The sequence below is a fragment of the Myotis yumanensis genome, unplaced genomic scaffold (genome assembly GCF_028538775.1).
Source record: "Myotis yumanensis isolate MYYU_CA2020_CCGP unplaced genomic scaffold, mMyoYum1.0.hap1 SCAF_13, whole genome shotgun sequence".
NCBI lineage: Eukaryota > Metazoa > Chordata > Mammalia > Chiroptera > Vespertilionidae > Myotis > Myotis yumanensis.
The window spans coordinates 15539341-15565171 of NW_027223764.1; the positions used below are offsets into that span (position 1 = coordinate 15539341).

The 25831-nt window shown below is 46.3% G+C and overlaps 1 protein-coding gene across 2 annotated transcripts in view; it reads right to left on the reverse strand.

The window, feature by feature from the left end:
- SORCS3 (sortilin related VPS10 domain containing receptor 3) overlaps positions 1 to 25831 on the reverse strand; it is a 518681-nt gene that overhangs the window by 462733 nt on the left and 30117 nt on the right. The gene's annotated exons all lie outside the window — the stretch shown is intronic.

Below are 25831 nucleotides of genomic sequence, written 5' to 3' on the forward strand. Positions count from 1 at the left end.
TGGATAGAGAGCCAGCCTGCAGACTTCAGGGTCCCAGGTTCAATTCTGGTCAAAGGCACATGCTCAGGTTGCAGGCTCAATCCCCAGTAGGGGGCCAGCAGGAGGCAGCTGATCAATGATTCTCTCTCATCACTGATGTTTCTATCTCTCTCTCTCCCTTCCTCTCTAAAATCAATAAAAATATATTTTTAAAAAATATCAGGAACTGGAAATTATAGATTATGTGTTACAGGTATGATTTAAATAAGAAAGATTACCTAGAACTCTAATCAAATCAAAAAGCACAGAAAAGACCTATATCAGAAAATGAGTAAATAAACACACATTTCTCACTTTTAAGTTAAAATAATATGTTCAGGGTATACATGTAGTATTTTTATGACTCCCCCAAGTTTCAGATAAATTTTTGAATTATTAGCATCTGGTCTCCATTATAAGATACAAACAACCACAATCCAGAATCATGTGCTATCGTAGAGGCATGTGGAGTGTAGAATGGAGGGAGAAGGGGGAAAGGGGGGCATCTGAACCAGGATTATGAGGGGCAAGGAGGGGGAAAGGAAGAAACTCCGGGAGAAGAAACATGTGTGAAGAGTCTAGAAGAAAAAGAAGGAGGAGGAGGAGGAGGAGGATGAAGAAAAGGGGGAGGGGAGAGGAGGAGGAGAAGAAAGAGCTAGCAAAGCAAAGTGGGGGGGAGGGGGAAGGGGCGGGAGGGCGGGTGAGCCGGTGGGGGTGATTCCAAGCACTTCTCTAGTTATTCCACTAGAGAAGCATCTGTGGATACCTGAGAGACTTGGCATGGCTTAAATACTAAACTGCAGCAAATGTCATTCTTTCCACAATGACTTGCACACTTGTGTTTGCCAGGCACCTTACTTGAAGCTGCATTCCTGTTGCTTTAGAGAGAAGCTGATCCATCACACTTTACAAATCCTTTTCTCATACACTCTCCAGAAAGTCAATCCACCAAAGGCTAGAATCAGGTCTGCCTCTGCTTGGGCATATACCCCCTTCCCTACCCACCTACTGTTTCCAACTCAATGCAAATCAGAGTTATTTCTCAGTAAATATCACAGAAATGAATAGGGATAGGCTATCAGATCTGATGGTCAACCAACTCACCCTAGACCAAAGGACCCAGTGATGAAAAAATAACCATTATTTCCCCACCTTCTTCTTGCTGTTTCCTTCTAAACTGAAGTGATTATCCAACCACCCAAATGCCACTGAAATAGATGAGAGATTAGATTGCATGATATACCTCTACACCGTCCAAGAAATTTCCTAGTAATCACAGTAGCTGCTATTTTTTTCCAGCTGGTTGCTGACAACATTTCAAAATGAATCCTCCTACACTCTTATTTTTACCCTTGACTAGTTAATGGTAATCTCCTAAGGTTTGGAGCCCAGATGGAGTTGAAAAATCTCTGATTTCTTTCAGAAGTAAACTTTGGTAGAAAACAGCTCCATCCGCCACCCTTAAACATTTTGTTTTTATTATTTCCCTGCCTCAATTCGCAACCCTTATCATTTTATCTAAACCATCATCCCATTGGCTTTCTTGAGAGTGAAGCTTCTTAAGAAAGAGACCAAAAGATCCCTTGGCCTTTGTTTTAAAGGGTCAGGAAAATCTAAATCCTTATATAATCAATTTGAAGTTCCCTCTTCCTTAATATTAAATAGTTTGGAGGTGAGCTTGGTAATCATTTTGTTCACCAGTATGTCCCCAATGCCTAGCAAAAGCTATGGCAGGGGATAAATAAAGAGAAATTGAATAAATAGATAATCCTTACCACAGCGCTGTTGGGTAAGCAAAGGGGATATTCTTATAGTAGAGCATGTCAAACTCGCAGCCCATGGGCCACATGCCTCATTTATTTGGCCCGTGTTAGCTTTTGAGTTTGACATGCTTGCAATATAGGATAGACTCTGGGAGGTTAAGGAGTTTGCTCAGGATCCCTCAGTCCAGGACTCTAGCAGCAGTTCTCAACCTGATGATGGCTTAGAATCGGTTCTCAACCTGTGGGTCGCGACCCCTGAAAATACATCCTGCATATCAGATATTTACATTATGATTCATAACAGTAGCAAAATTACAGTTATGAAGTAGCAACGAAAATAATTTTATGGTTGGGGGTCACCACAATACGAGGAACTGTATAAAAGGGTCGAGGCATTAGAAAGGTTGAGAACCACTGGCTCTAGAGCCATTTCACTAGACTATATACCTGAGCTCCAGCACTGGGACAGGAAAACCTTTCTGGTCCTTGCTTCTGCAGAGCTAAAATCAGGCCCCAAGTCCCATCCAAGGTCCACAGATCTCAAGATGGAATTGAAGATATTTGGAAATGGGACGTTTGGAAACACCACTGAATCCTGTAACAGAGTTCTGCATGGAAAAGGGAAAAGAGCAGAATGGCGGCTGCAGACACATGGTGATGACACAGTGTGTTTCAGCTGTACACAGGCAGAGGAGTCCATGGAAACTCCAGGAGACTGTGCGCACCAAGGGTCCATGGGCCAATCCTGGCCCGCGGTCTGGTTTTTATAAATAAAGATTTATGGGAACATAGGCTCACCCATTCATGTACCTATGGTGTCTGGCAGCTTTCACACTATAACAGAAGAGTCAAGCAGTCCAGCCTATGGTTCACAAAATGAAAAATATTTGCTATCTGGCCCTTTACAGAAAAATTTTGCCAATTCCTGGTGTAGACTCTCTAAGTAACAACATGAGTATCATCAATAGTAGCAGCAGAAATGAAACAAAGTACTACTGGTGTTCAAAGAGCTGGAAGGATAGTTTTCTATACAATGCCAAAAAAATCAGAAAACCAATTACCTCCATTCTTGATACCTGCTTAGAAGCCTTTTGTCAATAATATCTACTCTTACCTGAACCCTTGAACCAGATATCTACTCCCTCCATTACCACTGCATTTAGTATTAGCAATCAGTGGAAGGGCTATAAAAAACAAACTTTAAAAAAAAAAAAAAACCTCTATTTAAAAAGAAAAATCAGAGAAGTGCACATTGAATGCAGTGCAACAATAAATGGAAACTCAGCATGCCTTGTAAAATGGTCCAGATCTCATTAAATGATTTCTGGGCTATTATCCTTTGGGCTCACCAATGGACTTGAATGGTGTTCCAGAGAAAGCGAATGTTTAAGGTGCTACTCTTTAGAAAAGAAATAGTACATTAGAATCAGAAAGACGAAGACCAATTGTTAGGAAAGCTGATTTCAAATTAAGAGTGCCATTTCTGTTTTTAAGCGTTGCCACTGATATTCCCCTGCAAATATCTTAACCTCCTCCCCATGTCTTACTTTCCTATATCTACCAAAAGGAGAAAATTATATCCACTTCCTACCTCCTATCTCTCTCCTCCAAAACAGTGATTTGGAAAGGATGTACAAGATAGCGTGTGTGTTTTTTTGTGAGCTTTTCAAGAAACCCTGAGAGGTAAATGCTAAAATATATATATATATATATATATATATATTCCAAGTCCAGACTACTCTCCATGGAGGTGGAACTCAGTATATGTGAATGTGGCAGAGTAGAACAAAAGTCAGAGATCCGAAGGTAAATGCCTTATTAAATCATCTCCTACAAGAGCCTTCTTTCAAGTATGGCAATGCAAGATGGAAAACAGTGAATTAAATTCTAGTAATTCTAAAAGAAGAGCTTCAACATTTTCATCCTCTGAAGGCTAAGCAATTATTGCTTTCTGTCATTATAAATAACTTCTCTAGGTCAAGTCACTTGCTCCAGCCTTAGACAGCTTTGGTTGGTTGGCTTCAAGATCCAATAGGTCCCTATCTCTGATATCCACATCTATTGTTGCTGTCCAGGCTAAGGTGAAGTCCCTGCTTTTGTTCTAGGCATGGGGCTGGCTGTATGGACAGAGATCACCTAAGGCCATAGAACCATAGAACCCTAGAGGACAGACAGCATCAGTTGGTATCACCTTGATCTGAGACACTCTCTCCTCACTTCTCTCTCTCTCTCTCTCACACCACTCTCTGTCCTGGGCCACATCATGGCATTTCGAAAACTGTTCCTCCCCACTGCATTTTATTCTAAAGAAGCAGTCAATCAGAGAGTTCTGCCTCCTCGAGCTCACCAGCAATTGGTCCAGAGGTGGGGTGGACACATGAACCAATTAGGGATAACTTTTTCAGGGACAGAACTTCAGAGGGAAGGCTGGGGCAGGTGGGAAGGGGGAAGATTAACAGAGGAATTTACATGCATCTATGCATAACCCATGGACATAGATAATAATATTGTGGTGAAGGCCTAGGAGGGGCGGGGGCAAAGTGGAGGGGGTCAGTGGGGAAAAAAACAAAGAGGACATCTGTAATACTTTCAACAATAAAGATAAATTTAAAAATATATATAAAAGAGGAAGAGGGTGAGAAGAGAGACTGACTCTTTTTTGGTCGATGCAAGTTCTAAGTTTCCATCATTCCCACACATGGAGAGCCGGCTGGAAAATGAAGCTGACAACCAGGAAAGCAGAGTTGGACATGGAGAGAGGAAGAGAAGGATTCTTGACTGCACTGAGCCTCTAGATCAGCGGTTCTCAACCTGTGGGTCGTGACCCCTTTGACGGTCGAACGACCCTTTCAGAGGGGTCGCCTAAGACCATCCTGCATATCAGATATTTACATTACGATTCATAACAGTAGCAACATTACAGTTATGAAGGAGCAACGAAAATAATTTTATGGTTGGGTCACAACATGAGGAACTGTATTTAAAGGGCCAGAAGGTTGAGAACCACTGCTCTAGATCCAGCCACCACTGAAGCCACCTCCATTTCGGACTTCTTAGTAAAGTTTTGGTTAATTTTTTTACTTGGATTAAACATTTCAACTTAAACCCATTTGAGTTGTTTCTGTCATTTGCCTGTCACCCAAAGCTTCCTGACCAATGCAGTGCATGCACATCTCAAGCCATCTCAACTACCTTCACTAAGTGATCAAGGGACAGAAGGTGGATGGCCCAGAGCAAACCATCTCACCCCTAAAATCATAGCTCGACATCTGCCCAAATGCTCATGCATCTGAAGTACAGCCTGGGGCAGTGCTTTGACTCCATTCTGTGCCAGGGAGTGTTATGTTTGCCATCTATCCACTGCCTCTTTGATGGGTATTTATTGCATTTTTGTTTAGAGCTGGGTGAGAAAATAATTTGTAAGTATCTTGGAATATATTTCATCTAGAATAAAGCTTACATTGCATCCAGATGCAATTAACCTAATGAGTAACAGTAAATCATCCATCTTTTAAAATCATGTATATTTTAAAAATCTATTAACTCCTATTATTTTCTGACAATCAAGGATTTCTTGATATTTTTTAATCTATTTTTTCTAATTACAAAGTTTCGGTGCTCTGTACCCAAACTCTTAAAAGTCTTTAAACTGATATTGAAGACTCCCATATCAGAGCCCTTTCTCCTCCTCACACCTAATATTCCTCAGGAACCCTGCCCTCCTAAAAACTGGTCCACGATTACCTTCACAATTGCTCAGGTAGTTCTCTTGACCCAGGATTGTCTTCCCATTCATTTCACTCACTCTCCCAGCAAACCCAATCCTAGCTCATCTTAAAGGGCCAATTGGGTCCCATTTCATCTTTGAAATGATACTAGACATCCTAGCACAAAGTTAACTCTCTCCTCTCTGAGTGTGTACCTGTTTGCTATTTGGCACATACTGCACTTGGTAGAATAGTGATCCCTATTCAGGATTGGTTCTATAATTTTGAAAAGGCTCCCTGAGGAAACATCTTCCCTCAAGAGCTCTGCTTACATGTCCAATGGTTATAATGATGATGGTGATGACATAAGGGTGATGACCAAGTAATCAAGGACACCAAGGTTAAAGCCAAAGAATTCAGTTTGCAAGATCTTTTGGTGGTCTAGGCTTTTACCCTTTTATGCCTACATACTGGGGCCTTTTCTGTGCAAAGGGGTCCTAGGAATCAATGATTCCCCTGGAAGCTAAAAGACATGATCAGAAGCAACATGATGGATCACCCCTTCTTGTGACTACCTGGAATTCCCTTACTGAACCTCCCACTCCTGGAGCTTACAGGGTTCTAGAATATTCTTCTTATTCCCATTCCCTTTATCCAAGTGGTACCTAGCCTCTAAGACCCTCTGTTGTAAGAATGCAGGAACCTGTGGGCTTTCTGATGCCTCCAGCCCATAGTGACCCTACTTTCTTCAAAATCCTGGGGAAGGGAAGGCTTCCATGGCTCATGATGGGCAACTGATTACACGCTTCCCTGTGTTAATTGTCTTCTCATCTCCTCAACTAGATTGCAAGCTCATCAGGGTAAGTACAATTCTTTGTACAGTTTGTTCTCCTTCCTCATATCCAACACAGCGTTACACAGCGTGAGCATTCCATCGTCATTTTTTCTATGAAGGGTCTAATTAGGTATCCTTATAATGAAATCACTGCTCTTTTCTTCCTAAATGGTTTTATGTTTAATTTGTGGGACCTGATCCACATGTATGTGCATGTGTGCCTGTGCTAAAGAGAATGGTCATTAATAGACTGAAGCATGAACATGGGAGCGAAAGAGAAGCTAAATAGCAAAACAAAACTCTTAAAACCCTCACCCAGAAATTCGCACACATTGAATTTGTTTTGTGCTCAACGTGGTGTATGTAGGTGCACATAGTCTGTGTGCCCTCAACTTTGTGTGCAACGGGTTGTTACTTGCAGAAAGAGACTCCAATGGCTATAAAACAGGAAATCTGGGGCTTAGGTCCTGGTTCTGTCATTGGTCCAGTGTGATCGTGCATCAGTCCCTAAACTCTGACCCTCAGGGTCTACATCTGTAAAATGGGTCTGCTCATGTCTGCCCAGCTCCATGAGAGTGTTGTGCAAAGGAAATGAAGGAAAATGCGAGTGCTGCAAGCACTTGCATGGTCCGTAGTTTCCTGGAAAGAGCTGCTCAAATTAATGGTCCTCATGAAGAAACTCATCCTCTAAACTTGAGGTAATCGTCCAAAAAAAACATAAAAAGTCACCCTTCAATAATGCACGATGGGAGCAGGCAGCATCGGGTGGACTGGACCTGCTTGGACTCCTTCCTGCGTGATGGAATTAAACCACAGGCAGGACCATTAATGTGCACCATCACACTACACCCTTCACTTAGATGCATTATTGAGGCTATAGATCAACTACTGTCTCACAGAGTGTGCTCTGGATGCATTTTAAAATTAACTGTTCATAGGGGATCATTTCAGATGCTTATTTACATGTTAGAGGCTCAGCACTGGGTGATACCTGTTCTCTTTTAATAGCCCCTTCCCTGTCGTGTAAGACCTGAGACACCTGTGAACATTTTAATTGGCTTTGGTGACCGCCCTGTGATCCTCCTCAAATTCACAGATCAAAGCTCATACCCTAAACCTACAACTTATCCTAGCATCAGCATACAGGCAAAGCCCACTCTCAGGAAATGTTCTCATGACATCTAAAAAGCGTGGCCAGCAGGACCAAGACCTAGATGATTGGGCCAAAATAAACTTTCACCAAGGACTTCAGTGCACCAGACTCTTTTCTTGTCCAAATATATATATTTACTAGTGGCCTGGTGCAGATTCGTGAACATTGAAAGGAAATTAATTAGAAGAAATACTTTAATATCACTATTCGCCCTTTTTCTATAATAGAAATGTCAACAAAAACAACCAAATTCATGATCGACAATGACAGATTGAAAAACACGTGTGCAACTGGAGCCAGCAAGAGCTTTATATGTATCATGCATGTGCAAGTCAACATTTATTTTTAAATTGCCAGTGTACATCATATGTACTGGACGGTCAGTCAGTCAGATGGTTGGTCAGCCAGACAGTTGGATGGACGTGTGGCCCGGGGCACGAATTCGTGCACATTGAAAGGAAATTAATTAGAAGAAATATTTTAATATTGCTATTCGCCCTTTCTCTATAATAGAATTCTCAAAGATGAAAGAAAATTAGTAAAATGTATATGAAAATCCTATATAATAAAAGCGTAATATGCAAATTGACCGAACGGCCGAATAGCAGAATGACCATCCAGATGACCATCCAGGACCAGGCTATGATACCCACTGGCACCAGGCCAGCCAAGGCGGGTGCAATGCAATTGGTGGGCAGCCCAGCCATCACCCCATGATCACCCCACAGAGGTAAGCCCAGGCCACCGACCAGCAGGCTGTGGCAGGTGGGCAGGGCATCCCTCTGCAAGGGAAGCCCAGGTGGGTCCCGGGTGCTGGAGGGAAGCGGGTGCCGGCAGCCGAGGGAAGGAAGGCCTACTCGTGCACGAATTTCGTGCATCGGGCCTCTAGTAATATATAAATTAATAGATAAACAATAACAACATGCTATAACAACAACAAATACATGATATAAAAACAAAAACATGATATAAAAACAAAAGCATGATATAAAAACAATGACTAATAAATTTATTAAACTTATTCTAATATCTCCCTGTATACCACATTAAGAATAAAAATACTTTCAGAGTGCTTGACTAATTTCCCTTGGGATGAAGTATTTACAACTTTAACTTTAACGTCACATGTTCTTCAAACTTGAGAGAAAGCAACATATAACTGACCATGTCCGAAAACGGGTTCAGGTAGGAATATTCCTAGTCTGTCTAGAGTTTGTCCTTTTGATTTATTAATAGTCATCGCAAATGCTGGAATCATGGGAAACTGTCTTCAAATTAATTTAAATGGGAGGCCAGTGTCAGACAGGAATGCCAGCTTCTTCCAGCTTCAGAGGTACGTTGTGTCAATAGTTGGTCTTCAGACATATTCTGTCGACAACACCACTTTCTTTCAGTTTCAGAATGTCAACAAAAACAATCAAATTCACAATTGACAATGACAGATCAAAACACACACACAGGTGCGATTGGCACCAGCGAGAGCTTTATATATATCGTGCATGCGCGAGTCAACGTTTATTTTTAAATTGCCAGTGCGTGTCATATGTACTGGCCAGTCGATCGGTTGGACAGTCAGACAGACATATGGTCAGTCACTTAGCCTTTTATAGATAGATAGATAGATAGATAGATAGATAGATAGATTAATCAGCCTCTCCTGAAAAAATCAGTGCCTGGCTGTGTGCTAAAGAAAACTATGCCCTTTAATTTCTCACCAAGCTGCACCTAGCCTTCAATGCAATGCAACCATTATTGACTCAGCACCTATTTTTTAAAAACATTTTTTATTGATTTCAGAGAGGAAGGGAGAGGGAGAAAGATATAGAAACATCAATGATGAGACAGAATCATTGATTGGCTGCCCCTTACACTCCCCCCCACCAGGGATCAAGCCTGCAAAACAGGCATACCCCTCAACCAGGAATCGAACCATGACCTACCAGTTCAATATGTTTAAGTGGCATAATAAGTATGTGAGCAAGGATATTCACTGAAGCTTTGTTTACTACATTGAAAATCTGGGAATAACCTAGATAGCCACTAATGGTAGTTGTCTCAAATAAATTTTCATGCAGCCATTCAATGGAGTTTATGTGCAAATATTTAAAAGAATGAAGTAAGGCACTGGCCAGTGTGGCTCAGTTGGTTGGAGCATCACTCCATGCACCAAAAGGTGGCAGGTTTGATTCCTCTCTCTCTCTCTCCTTTCCTCTCTCTAAAAGAATCAATAAAAAATTTTTTTAAAAGAATGAAGTATGTTTATATATACAGACCTGGAAAGATGTCCAGTTAGAGTAAGTGGCAGGGGCTTGGAGGAAAACAAATTATACAATAGCATATATGATAGGATCTCATTTATTTTAAATATATATATATATATATATATATATATATATACACATATATATATATATATATATATATATATATACACATACACATCATTATTAACCAGTATGCATATGATCATACATGTATAGAAAGGCGGAGGGAAACATGTACTGAAGTTGTGATGGTGGTGACCTTTGACGGATGGAATTTGTGCTGAGAGGCAGGGCCAGAGAAGGACCTTCCACATTCTATGTCATAAATCTCAGTAATGTGGGAATTTCTTTTCTATTTCTGTTATAACCACCTACAAACAATGTTACTTTTAAATGGTATACAAAACTTTCTAACTATGTACAGTGATAGATATTAGCTAGACTTGGTATGGAAGTCCTTTCACCTTATATACAAAGATTGAATCATTATGTTGCACATCTGAAACTAATACGATGTTGTAAGTCAATAATATCTCAATTTTTTTAAATGGTATACTAGTCCCTCTTCCCTCATTGGTGCCTCGAGTATTCTAACCATACAGGTAAACCATCAACAAAGCTCCTAATGCTCCAGTAATAAGAAACCACAAATACCCTCCTAGGGACACACATTTGGAAAATTAAAAGAGCAGGTATGAATGATAACACATTCCCTCTTCCCCCTACTGGATTTATACTTCTTTTTCTCATTAAATCCTCACTAAAAGACTGAGTTTGTTCAAGCACTTCCTAAAAGTGAGAATATCTTTGGGAATATGCTTCAGAGAGCATATGATTTCTGGTTAAAAACAATTTTTTTTTAACCTCCATGACAAAATGTCATCACACTAAGCTGATCTGAGTGTCCCAAAACCGCTTCTTATAATGAAGTTTGATAGGAATCAATAGGGGGGGTTCCTTCTGAGCTCCAACAAATGCCTACTTTCGCTGAAATTTATTGGACCCTGATCATGACTGCACATTCAATATTGTCCCAAGATGTAGAAAAGAGGCTTGAAATTTCATAGCTATGAATCTTTTGAACTTTTAAAGCTAATAAAACAAAACTACATCTATGAAGAACCTGTTTTTCAAGCACTACACTAACACTCGCATCAATGATCTCATTTAAATATCAGAAAACACTGCAAATGGGGTGTCTTAAGTGGTTCTCCGGGACTCTGACACAAAGATTTACATGTAAGGATTTCTTTTGTGGGGAGAAGAGGTTCAATATAAACACCTATGGAGAAGTAAAGGCTACAGGACTGGGCAGAGACAGATGAAGGCAGAGGGGTGATGCAGACACAACAGAGGCCTCAGCCCATCCAGAGGCGCTCTGGAGTTATCCTGCCTTAACTCAACATGGCCAGGCCATTACACTTTTGACATTGACACAGGTTGCCCCCAGGGAATGGACATGACCTTGGGCCAAGCCATTCTCTTATGCTGAGGGCAATTTCACTCCCAGCATCTGAGGGAATGAAGGCTCATCCGGAAGAGGGAGGGGATCTGGGGATGGAAGACAGCATCCACTGCATTCACTATGCTACCACGCATGCTCCAGAAATGAGGAACAGCAACTGAGAGACATTAAGTCACTAGCCCCAGGTAAGATGAGAGGCAGGACTCGAACCACCAACTTCCAAAACTCCTTCCCTAGTGCCATGCTGCCTCCCCAAGCCAGTGCCCACTTGAGACGTCTGTTTCAGAGAAGGGTAGTCTCTGGTTCTGCATCTCCCCCCTAAAATGTGGACTTTTATGCTGATAAGAACATCCCTGTGTCCACTAAGAGGAAGGGGAGAAAAGACCTCTTGAATCAGATGTTAAAAGGAATCAATCAAGCAGAAGACATCGATCACAAACACAGGGGAGGGGCTTTGCTAACAACCACACGGATAGTCACGGCCCTATTGCTCACCCCACTTATACTGAAGGAGGTTTGGTCTCGAATGGGTGCTTTAAAAAAATCCATTTATTCAATTCCATTCCCACTTGCCATGTCCTATACTAAACTATCAAAACGGAAGTCACATAGGATAAACTGGATGAGACAGGAACGCACATGTTGGCACATGGAAGAAGAGAAGAAGAGAAAGGAAAGAAGGAAGGGGACTGAAAGAATCTCCTTGAAAAAATGGGGACTGGCATCAATTCTCATACCCATCCATTACTAGCTGTAAATCACTGGGCAAGTAATTCTTGAAACCTCAGTTTCCTCCATTGTTAAATGGAGAGCAATGATGCATTAGACCTCATGGGGCCATTGTGGAGATTAAATGAGATAATAAACATTAAGTGCTGAGCACTGTGCATGTACAGAGTGAGCACTTAATAAATGTTGAGTTCTTGGTTATGACTGTCAGGGCTATTACAGTCATCAACACCCTCCCAATAACCAACTGTAGCAGGAAAAGTCCGAATGAAAGAAAGTGCGACATACGGGTGGAGTTTTTCTGAACTTTCTGCAAAGTGCGCTGGCTTATAAATGGCTTTGCTTTCCTATCTTTAGAGACACCTCCCCAAAATGGCAAGTCCTCCCCCGAAATTCTCTATCCTCTCTTGCATTTCACAGCTCCGGTGGTGGCCGGCTGGAATGACAGCTGCTCACCCGCACCGCCTGTGTGCAAACCTCACACATCCAGTGAGGGCATCATCACCTCCCACTCCAGGCACTGGAGCTCAGCCAAGCTGCCTTTGCCTCCTGGCTTCACAAGTTAAGGCTAAAGAAGGAATGCTGGGGAAGGCAAGGTTCCTGGGTCTGCCTGCCCCTCGGAGGCTGTCTTACTGGTGTGAACACCCTAAGAATAGCAGGCCTTGAAGCATATGTGGCTCAGAGAGGTTTCACTGTATGAGGAAGGCCCGTGGGGTAGACTAGTGTTTCTAAGTGTGTGGTCCCTAGCTGACCTCCATCAAAATCACCTGCATGGCTTGTTAAAAATAGAAAAAAGAAGCAGATTTCTAGGACTGCTGAATCAGAATTTTGGGGTGGCGCCTCAGAAGCTACATATTTAAAGATGATTTCCAGATGATTATGATTCAACCAAAGTTTGAGGTCCCCTGAGACAGACATGCTTTTCTTCACAGCCTAGATCACCAGCCTTCATTATCATGACCTTTTATAGAACGTCCCCAGTCTGCAACTCCCACCTTCCTACATCCCAAATATTCACTCAGTGGTCAGCAAACCCCTACTGGACACTTGAAAATGTGTCGTCTATCAAAATGGCCCTGGTGATTGTTGCATTTTCTCGGGTAGATTGCAAGCTTGACAAGAGCAAGGATGATGGCTCATTCAACAAATATAGGTGCCCATCCTTGGGCAGGCGCCATGGGGCACAGAGACGCCATGGTCCAACGTCACAGGAGTTCACTGTGTACACACAGAGAGCTCAACTCTGCTTGTGCCAAAGGCTTCAAAGAGCCTCTGCACCTAAAGCTGCCCTTGACCACTGAGGCTCCTATAATCCAGACCTACGGCTGGAAGGCCAATGTCAAGCCTTTTTCTCTCCGTTGCTGTAGCCACAAAGCCCCCTGCTGCCATCGACCCTTCCCTCTGCTCTTTGTCCCCAAGGCCTCCACTTCCTCCATGGGCCCTGCCCTTCCCCAACTGATGAGGAACGAAAATAAAGGCCCAGATCCTTTCTCAGATCCATGCTGAGACAGTCCCCTGTCAAAGAGACAGCCAGGTTGCTAAAAGATTGTTCCCAGTCACCCGCCCCAAAATCAAGTCCTGATCAACTCACAAATACCTGCAGTGTCCACACCACAGGGTAAGAAACCAGGCCCTTGCCTGGAGTGGGTGGGTGGGTTGGGTATAAAAGAGAAATCCAACACACAGCATAGTCGCTGATCAACCAAATGGACACAATCAGCCAAAAGGCAACATCACAAGCCATGCAGTGAGGACATACACGGTGGAGGATGGAGAAGCTGTGATGGTAATTGGAGCATCTACTTCAAGCCTCGAGTGCGCAAAAGGACCAGAGGAAAACAATGTTACAAGACAGAGGAGGAAAAGCAGGAAGAGTCTTATCCCCAAAGCCAGGGCCCCATGCTTCAGACCAGAGAATAGGAAAAGGAAATGGCACACGGGGGAGGGGGGCAATGCAGGGAACGCTTCCTAGGAGATGGGATGGAAAGCCAGGTCTGGTTTTAATCTCTTTAATGGGTACTTATCTGGAAGAGCTTTCTCTGTTCCTCCATCTTTTAAGATTTTTTTTTTTTTTTAGTTTCGAAACCCACACAAAACAACTTCTTCTAACCCTCCCACCCTAGTGGTTTTCACTCTCCTCCCGCCACCACCTCCATCCTCGGAGGCCACAGGCTGGTTGCTGATAGTTCCCAAGGTCCCCTGTCACTATGTGGATGGAATTCTTCCCTTTGGTTTCTATGGCACCATGGTGCGAGTTCTCTCCAGCCTTGTTACCATGGAAGCCTTGCCTCCCTTCCTTCTCTCTCCCTTACAGCATGTTAGGAGGGCAGCAGCACTGAGGGGCAAGCTGCCCTTGGGATGCTGGCCAAGCCTGGAACCCTGGACACTGTCCTAAAGGACACAGTGGTCAGGGCCAGCCACACGCACCTCAACCAAAGCAGTTTGAGGAGGAGTTTTCTAGTCAAAAGGTTAAATACATAGACACAGCCTTTTTAAATCTGTATCTGAAAAACCAAGTGCCCTGAACGCACATGGGTGCTCTGTTTCATGAAGAAACCACCAATCAGGTCATCGCAAACAGAGGGAGCCCTCAGCACAGTCTTGCCTGGTCCCCAGAGGTGCAGCCAGGGGTCAGCAGGACCTATTTGGATCACGGTTGCCCACGACCCTGGAACTCAATCCCTTGCCGTCCTCGACTCAGTGTTCTCAGGATGATGAACAGGAGGGAGGGATCGTGAAAGAATAAAGGCATATCATTGTACAGAAACCCACATCTCTGAATTAACACCCAGAATTACGTGAGGGTTCAGCTTGATGAGGGTAAAGCACCCAAATGACGTGGCCTGAGACCTGGGCTCCTGTCCTACTCCAACCCTGTGATTTGAACATATCATCCCTCGGGGCCTCTCCCTGGAATGGTTCATGACTAAGTCACTCTGAGTGGCAGACACCAGGGTACCGAGGACTGAATCCTCAAATCCACACTCCATTCCCCTGCCCTGGGGAGACTCAGGATCTGGGGAAGGGCTTCACCAGCAAGGACAGGCCTTGGTGGGTGCTGCCATCCAGGGCCACACATGTTTGTAAGGGACTCTCCCACCTGCTGGCAAAGGATGAAGGCACTGCAGCCCCTGTGTGTGCCCAAACCCAGAGCTGACCCAGGCCCTTCAGCTGCTCTTCATCGAAGCCCTCCACATGTTCAGAAGAAAACCCTCCTGCTGGCTAGATAGCAACCAAAGTGAAGAATTCCAAAGACACATACATGAACACTGAGACGTGTAAAAGGAGAGAAATGGATGATGCCACACAATGGAGGGATCTGCTCCAGATTTAACTCATGTAGCCACAGATGAGATGGGGCACTACAGTTTACCAAGAAATCAGTCCCCAAATCCCTTCTTCTCAGGTAACCACATCTAAGGAGTCCTGATCTGAAATTCCTTTTCTCCAGGCCTTCATGGTTTCTGCTCCCCATACCTCACTCTCCAGCTCCTCAGCAAATGACACTTGGGCTATGTGGTGAGGATACAATGATGACCCGTCCAATGGGGGCATTGCCCCCGGAGATAGGCGTTATCATCCAGTAGTGAACACAGACAAAAGATAAATAAATTAAATTTCAAATTGTAATAAACCACTGTAAGAGAAAACAGGGTGTTGTAATAAATAAAATAATTATCTTGGGGTAAGATGAAGTGATATTTAACCTGAGATATGAAGGATGATATGGGGTCAGTCTCACAAACAGTGAGAGAATGAGTGTGTTTATAGAAAGCCAACAGCACATGCAAAGGCCCTGAGGCAGGAATGATTAAAAGACATAAGTTGGGGAGCTTCCAATCTGGATGAAGAGATCGTTATGTAAACAACCACAATTTCAGAAGGTAACAGGGGCTTCACATTAGCAACATGGACAAAGTGAGCAGACAATAAGAGAGAGTCCTGAAGGCCAAGTGGCCAGGGGATGGTCAGGAGGACTTCTCAGAGGAGGAGGTACCTGAGCTGAACCTTGGAGAATCAGTGGATCTTGCCCAGGCAGGAGAAACACAGAATGCACACAGGCCTGGAGGCATGGTTAGCACAGACTTTCTTAGGACTTCAAGCACCTCCATTCACCTGGCACTTCAGGTGAGGTGAGAGGAGTGATGGAAGGTGAAATAAGAATCATCATGTCCCCTAAAGAGGTGGAACAATAGGTTAACTGAATAGCAGGCCACGCCCAGCTACACTCAAAACTTCCCTCACCTCTGCATGACACCTCCTCGCTTCCCAGCCATGGGTGCCCGCCTGGAGGGGATGGGGCTCATTTCCACAGGTCACACAGAGCCTGCCCTGGGGAATTTCCTTCTTGCAGAAACATGGGCCACGCTGCCAAAAGCTGGGGAGGTTCCCAGAGTCAGCAGGTGGAGAGGCAGAGCCTGAGAGTGTGCAACAGCAGGTAACCAAGGATGCGTCAGAATCCCACCCACACCGACTCTCTCATAAAGGCTGGGGTGGAGAGGATTCAAGAGAGAGGAAGAAAAAGAGGAGAGAGAGAAGGAGATGGGAGGGGAGGGGAAAGAAAGAAGAGGGGGGAAAGAGCAGGAACAGGAGAAAATGGGAGCCAAGGCTGCCCTCCACACCCAATGCGGGGCGGGGGTGGGGGAGCCCTGAGCTCCACTGGCTGTTTCTTTCAAGAAGGAAACAGAAGTGGTCCCCACTGCTGTGCTCTGCCACTGAGAACTGAGGAGTGTGTATCTCCACACACGCTGGTACTCTCTCTGCCCACTGCCTGCTGGCAGGCACGGGAGTCTACGCGCTCTGATTCACACGCCCTCTGCATCCACCACGCACAGCGTCTGTGTACACGGGCTGAGTCTGCCTTCCCCCAGTCCCCACAGGCACAGCCTCTGCGCTGACAGCTCCCCTCCCCCCATCACCCTCCTGCCCCAGCCTCCACAGGCTGCTGGGCCCCACGTCCTCCCTGACCACTTCAGTGACTGTCCTCGTTGGGACCACGATGGGGGAGGAGATCCGGACCCAGCTTCTGAGCGGCTCCATTGATTAGAGTTCCCAGATGAAACACCTGTTAAATTTGAATTTCAGAGCAATAACAAATGCATTCGTACTGTATTTTCATTGCTAACTCTGGCAATGCCGTGATTGACGATTCAGGCATGCAAATCCCTCTCTCCCTTTGCATCAAATTCCTCTCAGGAAGCTACAGGTGATGGGATGATAATGACAAAGATGCATGATGACTAACGTTTGGAACTGGTACGTGACAGGGGTGGTGCAGAGTGAAGCACATGCCTTATTTCATCAAACATCACAACAACCCTATGCAATCAGCACTGTGATCCCTACCCCCGTGCACAGTTGAAGAAGCTGAGACGTAGAAGCTGTTTGAGGGCCCACATCTAGGAAGTGGGAGCTGAGGTTGGAACCCTCTAGCCCTAAGCCCCCCCCCCCCCCCACCCTCTTGAGATTCCTAGTAGATCCAGAGGTACTAGTGTGAACCAAAGAGTTCTTACGTTTTAATTATTGCCTTTCAATTGGAAACCACTGGCCCAGAATTATGAAGGGCTTCCCCTGCCACGCCTTACTCCTGTGTTGTGCCCACCCACCAGGGCTCTCTCCTGGCCTCTGCTCCACTGAAGAGCCACCTTCAGGGGAGACGTTCACATCAGCCATTTACACCTTAGTGTGCATTTGTGGTTGGTGTGACTTCTCCCAGACATTTGAACTTGGGGTGGTCTCATATTGGAGAATAAAGATGTTGTTACTATTAAAGAAAACTCAGACACTGGTGAGCATCTGGTATCAGGAAAGGGGTTTCCCATTCACCCAGCCACTCCCTACCTTGAGGCAGCTGACAGAGCTAAGGGACCCATAGAGCTCCCAAGGGTCTCATGTTGTATCTCGTTCCCCAGGCCAGACTGGTTGGGTGATTTTGGAAAAGTCTGAGTCATGTGCTCTGACTGAGGGAGGTTACTGCCCAGCCGGGAAGGGCAGGCCATCTTGGTGGAGGAAGGAGGGGGAAGGGAGGGAGGAAAAGGAGGAGGTAGGGAGGGAGAGAAGGATGAGTGGGTGAACAGGTGGGTGGGTGGATGAAATGATGGATGAATGGATTGGGTGGGTGGATGGTTGGATGAATGAATGAACAGGTGGGTGGGTAGGTAGGTAAGTAGGTCCCCTGCTGAAAAATATTACATAGGTAGGTGGGTAGGTGGAGAGCCTGAGAGGGGTGGGTTTGTAGTTCTGAGAGAGACCACTGACTACATGAGGCTCCTCCCAGAAGCCTGGGTCTTTTCCATCATTTCCAGTAACAGGCTTGAGAGACAAGGACAGGGGAGGAAGAGGTGGGAACAGGATCCCCAGGAAAGGGTATGGGGAGAGGAAGCAAGGGAGGAAAACATAAGGAAGAAGGAAGAGCTGTGTGGCACTCTGAATTCATCTGGCTCCTTCCGAGGTCCCTGGGCTTTCTGGGCTTGTTACACCAGAATAGACATGGCCTCTGGGACCCCAGCTATTCATCTCTGCAGTTTACTGAGTGTGGGTGTTCTAGAGCTCACGACAATCAGCAACTTGTCACTTTATTTATCCAGGGGGCTGGTGCACAGGGTGAGTAAGACTGACGTTTCTGAATCTGCAGCAGTTGGCAGCTCCTTTCGCCATGTGCTGCGCTCCCACCCGCAGCCCCAAGCTAGTCACCACTGCTCCTGCTGCACCGCCCCCCAATGCCACCCCCAAAAACTGAGCCTTGGAAAGCACTCCTAAAGAGCTCCTATTTGCCTCTGGGAAAGCCAGACCCCTGCTCAGAGCCTCACTTCTGGAGAGAAGGTGGCACCCTCCTCCCCGACCTCCTCTCCCCACAGAGAAGCTAACAAGCGGGGTCTGCAAGACAAATCAGAGACCATGCCCACCTCCCTTTACTAATTCATCCACACCTGTCTAATGTAGCCACAGTTTACCGAAAAATCAGTCCCCAAATCCCTTCTTCTCAGGTAACCACATCTAAGGAGTCCTGATCTGAAATTCCTTTTCTCCAGGCCTTCATGGTTTCTGCTCCCCATACCTCACTCTCCAGCTCCTCAGCAAATGACACTTGGGCTATGTGGTGAGGATACAGACCCCGCTAGTGAGACATCCTGTGCATTCACTTCCTCCCTCCCACCCAGGGCTGCAGGACCTCACTGCCACCAGCAATAAAGGGCAGACAAGGGGTCAGGCAGGAGGCGGTCAGCCAGCCCCAAAGAGGAAGGAAAGTCAGCAAAGAAACCCTCCAGGGGGAAAGCAGGAACCTAGCCCACCTCCACTCCAGTGATTCTCACTGGGGACAGTGCCGACCCCTAGAAAACATGCGAAAGGGGGAGGGAGAACAGCAGTGACATTGACTGGTGGGGGCAGGGATGCCAAGTCCTGCAATGCTCATGACCCGTGGGCACCAGATAGAATGCCTCCCCTGCCCCCAAAGCTAATGAGCCCCCTGCTGAAAAATATTACATAGAGTCACGCTTACTTCCAGGCATCTACAGGGGTCTGTAAGGACTCAAAGGTGGGGAAAGTGAGCCAGAGCTGAACCCAGAAGGCTGAGGAAACTCAGTAAACTGGGGGAGCACTGCTGGATGTGACAGGGATCTGGAAGAGCCAGGGTGCTCCCTGCCAGTGACCCTCGCAGCTGCTGCCTCTCCCTCTTGGCTGAGAAGGAAGAGCAGGTGGAGGCCCATGCCCATGACCTCACCCCAGGTGTCGGGGGTGACCAGTGGGCTCATCCTTGGACACAGTGCAGCACCCTTTCTCTCTGCCTTGCAGACGCAGGCTGTGCCTCCTCTGGGCTCTCCCAGTGCTCAGTCCAGGCCTCTTGTAGAGCTTCTCTCATTGCACGTCCATTTATGTACCATCCATCTCTCTATTAGTCAACGTTAATGGTTATTGGGTATTTCCTAGATAAATACCTGGCACTGTGTTCTTTCTGTTGAATAACTCATTTATCCACACAGTAAGACTGGTCATGACTCTGGTGGGTAGGACCCTGCTGTGGGACTGAATGGTGGTCCCCAATTCATATGTCAAAGTCCTAACCTCCAGCGAGTGTGATGGGAGCAGGGATGCCAAGCCTTACATTTGGACATGAGGCCTTTGGAAGGTATTTAGATATAGATGGAGATGTAGGGGTCAGGGCTCATGATGAAACTAGTGCCCTTATAAGAAGAGACACCAGAAAGCTTGCTTCTTCTCTGTCTCTCCACTCATATGCTCAGAAGAAAGGCCACAGCAAGACAGAGGCAACCCCAGGAGAGAACTCTCACCAGACCCCAACCCTGCTGGCACCTTGAACTTGGACTCCCAGTCTCCATAACTGTGTGAAATAATTTCCTGTTGTTTAAGCCACTGGCCTATGGTATTTGTTATGGCAGCCTCGGCACAATCCCAGTCTTGCCAACCACTGGTGTCACTCAGCTCTCACTCCTAAATCCTAGCACCAATCTGCCCAGCATCACCACTCCTACAGAACTGCCTTTCCCATTCCTCTCCAACTTGAACTCTGGCTGACATGAAATTCAGGTGATAAACACCAGCCAGCACTAAAAATTGCCCCCAACATATGTACAATGAGCCATCCCTACAGCATCAAGGCAAAAGGGTAAAAACCCCTTTCTCTCCCATTTCCATTCCTCCCACATTCAGAACATGTTAAAGGCAAACATACACACACACACAACACAACACACCATGCTGGAAGCTTCACTGACTCACCACATCAGTCTTGGCCGGCCCGTCTTTCCCATCTCTCCATAAATGATCACGTGTGCAGACCAGCAGTGCTCGGGCAGCTGGGACTCATTTCCAAGCATCTGCTTTTTCTGAATCAGAGGCACTGAGAGTCCCGGACATTCTGGCCCTGAGAAGCACATCCTGTCTCTATGACCAAGGGGAAAACACAGGCTCACACTCAAACTTCCTATTGAGCACTGCACCCGAAGAAAAAGGCCTTCCCTTTCCAAGTCTTCTCAGGCTTTCTGGACTCGTCACAATCTGGCACCAAAGTCACCTTGACTTGAATGGCCTGTTGCAGGGGATGCGGCAGGATGAGGGTCCCTGTTGCTAGCACTGCGACATTCGGGGCTTTCCTCTGAGCTCTGTAAAGACCTGGGCAAAACCTGCTTAAATGTCCTAGGCCAGTGGTCAGCAAACTGCGGCTCGCGAGCCACATGCGGCTCTTTGCCCCCCTGAGTGTGGCTCTTCCTAAGCCTTAGGAGTACCCTAATTAAGTTAATAACAATGTACCTACCTATATAGTGTAAGTTTAAAAAATTTGGCTCTCAAAAGAAATTTCAATCGTTGTACTGTTGATATTTGGCTCTGGTGACTAATCAGTTTGCCAACCACTGCCCTAGGCAGGCAGGGTCCCCAGACTAGCTGAAAGCTAGTGACCCCCATTTTGGCTGATGGCCGGGGGAGTCTAAATTACTACATACAATCCTGGGCCAGGACTGAGCTAGACTTGGGAGCAGGAAGCTGCGTTCACCTGTCCCAAGCATAGCTTCAGGCTTCGCTACAGGGCCCAGAGCCAGATCCACCCCAGCCTCCCCCAGGGCACCTAACCCAGGTACCTAACCGAGGGCCTCTACGTTTCCTAACCCAGGCATCACTTTGGAATACTTCTCTTCTGCCTGGACGTCCATTCTCCAAAGACGTTAGCAACTTTAAGGAACATTGAGTGCCATTTCACCTGTGCATTCTGTCTGGCAGCCCCGCCCTCCTCGGGGCACCAAGGGAGGCAGGATGCATTAACCAAATCAGTGCCTACAGGACTCATTTCTTGAGATCTTGACCCAAGTTCCATGGAGGGAGCACCCCCTGCCTGAAACTAGAATGTTAACACTGGAAGTACTTTTTGAAATAATAGCTAACCTGCTGAGCACTTATAAGTTGCAGGCATTCTTCAGACTTGCATGTGTCGCCTCTCCCCCCAACAGCAACACTACAAGGTAGTTACACGCAGCACTCTCTCCTCTTCACAGGAAAGGAAATGAGGTCAGTGCAGCTGAGGAACTCCTGACCTCCAAGATCTGGTAAGTGGAGGAGTCCAGGCCCCGCAGCCCCTGGCCTGGCCTTGTATTCCTTCATTCAGCAAATACCTATTAGCCACCAAACAGAAACAGCACTGGGGTTTTTTACCAAGTAAACAAACTGCTTTCTGGAGAGGCCATTTCTTTCAGAGCACAGGAGATAAAGGAGAGCGGGACCTTGCAATCACCGTGTTTCTACCACCTGGCTTGGTTCAGTTTCTCCCCCTGCATTATACTCCCCCGGCTGTACTATGTGGGGGCTGGAAACTAAACAGACAAATCTTGTGTTCATGGAGCATGCCTTCTCGTGGGGGGACAGACCACAACCAAGATGAATTAGTAAAATATATACTGCTAGAGGCCCATTGCACAAAGAGATTCATGCAATAGGCCTTCCCTTCCCCTGGCTGTCGGCACCAGTTTTCCTCTGGCACCTGGGACCCAGGCCTTTGCTGCTTCGGCCGGAGCCTTCAGTTTTCACTCCGCCACTTCATGCCTATGTATGCAAATTAACCGCCATCTTTGTTGGGTTAATTTGCATACTCTCCTGATTGGCTGGTGAGTGTAGTGGAGGGACGGTCAACTTACATGTTTGTCTCTTATTAGGTAAGATGTGTCATGGTTTACAAAGAGGAAAACCTGAGCGGGGAAGAAGGTGAATTTGAAGGGAGGTGAACAATTTTAGATTGGGTGGTAAGGGCAGGCCTCCCTGAGAAAGTAATTTTCAGTACAAACCAGAAGGAGGCAAGAGGATGAACCATGCAGCGAGCTGGGGGCAGAGCATTCCAGAGAGAGGGTAGAGTCAGTGCAGAGGTCCTGCGGCAGGACGTTTGCCAGTATGTTGGGGAACAGCGAGGCCAGCTTAGCAGGATCAAGCGAGCCAGGGGAGCAAGCAGGAGTGACAAGGGCCAATCCAGAGGCCTTGAGGGTCACAGTAAGGACTCTGGCTCTGACTCTCTGATCAAACCCCTTGCGATGGATGAAGAGACCAGGCTGGGAGAGAGCTGGTGATTCATTAAAAGCCATACAGGGCTCAAGTTTAATTGAAGGCCCAGGAAGCAAAACCAACCCTGACACGTCATTCCCCCTATGTGGAGACCCCAGACCTTTCCTTCCTGCCCACAGCCTCTTCAACCTCGCACCCCCTTTACTTCTAACTTAAAACAGCTACTGAGCGGAATGGTGCAAAAAGGCCCACTGGGCGGTCTGCTGCCGTGGGAGAGCTGGGATCCAGAGCCCTCTCCCAGCCCCGCACTGCAATCAGGGGTGGAGGGGAGGATGGAGATGGGCGTCCAGAACCAGGGGGGCCAAGGTGCTGGGAACCCTCTGGTGAGGGTGAGCTTCCTGGGGCTCCTGCCTCTCTCCGGCTGAAACCTCTCCAGAAAGGGGGTTTGTTTACCTGGAGAAAGTCCCCAGGTGGGCACTAGAAACAAATAGCTCCCCTTTCCCATCTGAAAGCAGGGAAACACGACCCACGGTGTGCAGCACGCGTTACACCAAGCCCATATTCCTCCCTAGAGACGGGGATCTGCGGTGGAGATTTCACAGTGAAGTTTGTGATGTTCCCCTCATGCTTCCCCTCCCACTCTCTGTTCCCCAAGGTCCCCCCACCCGGGCCTCCCACTCTAGCTGAGCTCCCAGGTGTTCTGGAAGGTGTTTTGTAAGGCCCTGCCTTTGCCTCCCATTGGTGGGAACTCGACAATGCTCCCCTGAGGTTTGTCTGCCTCCTCAGGGAGAAAAACATCACAGGAGCCCTGTAGAGAAACCAGAAGTGGGCAGCAGTAAAGCAGCCCCGGGAATTTATGGAATGCATGGCCAATGCCTCACAGCAAATAGCAAGAGCAGCTGACATGCCCCCACTTCAGCATATCATGTGTGCCAGGCACTGTTCTGGGAGCCTCCCGTGCATCAGATTAACTAGTGTAGCCCTTACACTAGTCGACTCTGTGATGAACCCCATTGTACAGAGAAGGAAGCTGAGGCTTAAGGAGGTTAAAGGACTCACCAAGGTCATAGTCACCCATGATAAGTGCCAGAGCTGGGATCTGAACCCAAGCAGTCTGACTCCAGAGCCCCAGACAGCCCCTCTGGGGGAAGGTTGGTGGCCCACCCGCTTCTGGGACATGCCCAGAGATGAGACGCACTGGGCTGGAAAGGAAGCACTGAAGGCAAGACCAGTAAACTCTGAAGATGGTGAGCCACCACCTCCATGACATGTCATCTACCACCCCAGACAATTTCTCTCTGCTCCTCTGGGAGTGCTGTATTTCATGTGTCACCTACACATACCACGCAAGTCTTGACATGGCTGATTCGTGCACCTGGCTCTTCCAGGACCAGACTGTGAGCTCCTGGAGGTCCCTGCTCTAGTGTATTTGTATCCCACTGAGAGGCACTGTGAGGGCTCATGGTAGCAATTGGTAAACGTGTTCTGAGTGAATTAATGAATGAGTGTGTGAGTGAATGAATGAATGAACCCAGCCAGGTCCAGATGTTTTAGGTATCTCCTTCAGAAACTTTGAGATGGAACATCACAACATCAGGTCAACAGTTCCTATCTGCTTCCCATGCAGTCCCACATCCAAACTGAAACAGATACATAAATATGTTCCCCCTTTTTCCTTTTATTGCATTTAATTCCATGTTTCAGTGTAATTTAAAAAAACACAATAGCTTCAAGTGTTGGACCCTGGTGCACTGTGCTATTCATGAATTATTATCACCCTGGGCTATATAAAATGGAATATTAGCAATTAAAAGAAGGTCAACAGAAGACTTTCTGGAACTCTCTACCAAGGGGAAGGGAGAAAAATGGGACAATGTGATCAAGAGCCCTGGGCAAAGACTTTGCAGGAAAGGGAAGGTTTGGCTGACAAGGTCAAAAAAAAAAAATGCTCAAAAGGCCAGCCAAGATCTGAAGAAACTTCTAGAAGTGTTTGAAGCAGGTCTCTTCTACCCGAAAAAAATATATATATATTTAGATGGATAGTGGGTTTGGGTATAAAAAAAAAAGCTCAATTGACAGGGTTCCAGAAGATGATTGGGAAAGGAAAATGTGACCCTGGGCCAAATTACTCTCTCTGCCTGCCTTTGTCTCCTTCTCAATACTCACCTGAAGGTGTTCCAATAACTCATGTAAAGAAAGCATCTGCCCCTGATATATAATAAGTGTTCAATAAATGATGAGTCCCTCCATGTCACCTTCAAGATTGACAAGGTTCTTACCAACCCTAATTGGTCCAAAACGACCAACCCAACATTTACTTCCCTCTTTACACAAGCAAGAAAATCCAGTTCTCATCTCATTAGATTCCAAAGTCCTCCACAAAGGATTTGACAGCCACTGCAAAGATCTCCAAGACCGAGTGAACCACTTCTCCCCCAGGCAGCGTTTCTCCTCAGGGAACCAGAAGATCAGCCTCCTGGCAATCTCATCTCCAACCTAACTGTTAGCCCCTGAGGCTATGAGAACAATTCTTATCCTTCTGCACAGACTTCCTTCAAATATTTAGAGCTTCTGTCCTCCAGGTCTTCTCTTCTGCAGGCTGAACGAGCCTAATATTTTTAACAGTTTATTTTACAAAAGGGTTCCAGGATCCTTCCCTGCCCCATCCTCTTGGTGAATGATGCTCTTGTCTGTCTTGGGCCTCAGACTTGAAAGCAACACTGCAGATGTGGCCCCGGGGGGAGAGAGCAGAGCGGGGCTTTGCAGGTGGACAGGACACTGTTAACTTTGGGGCAGCACAGCTCATTGTTGGTCATTTTTTAGCACATCATTCATTCTTTCAATAACATATTTGAGCCCATGCTACCAGCCAGGGACTGCTGAGATGGATGTGGTT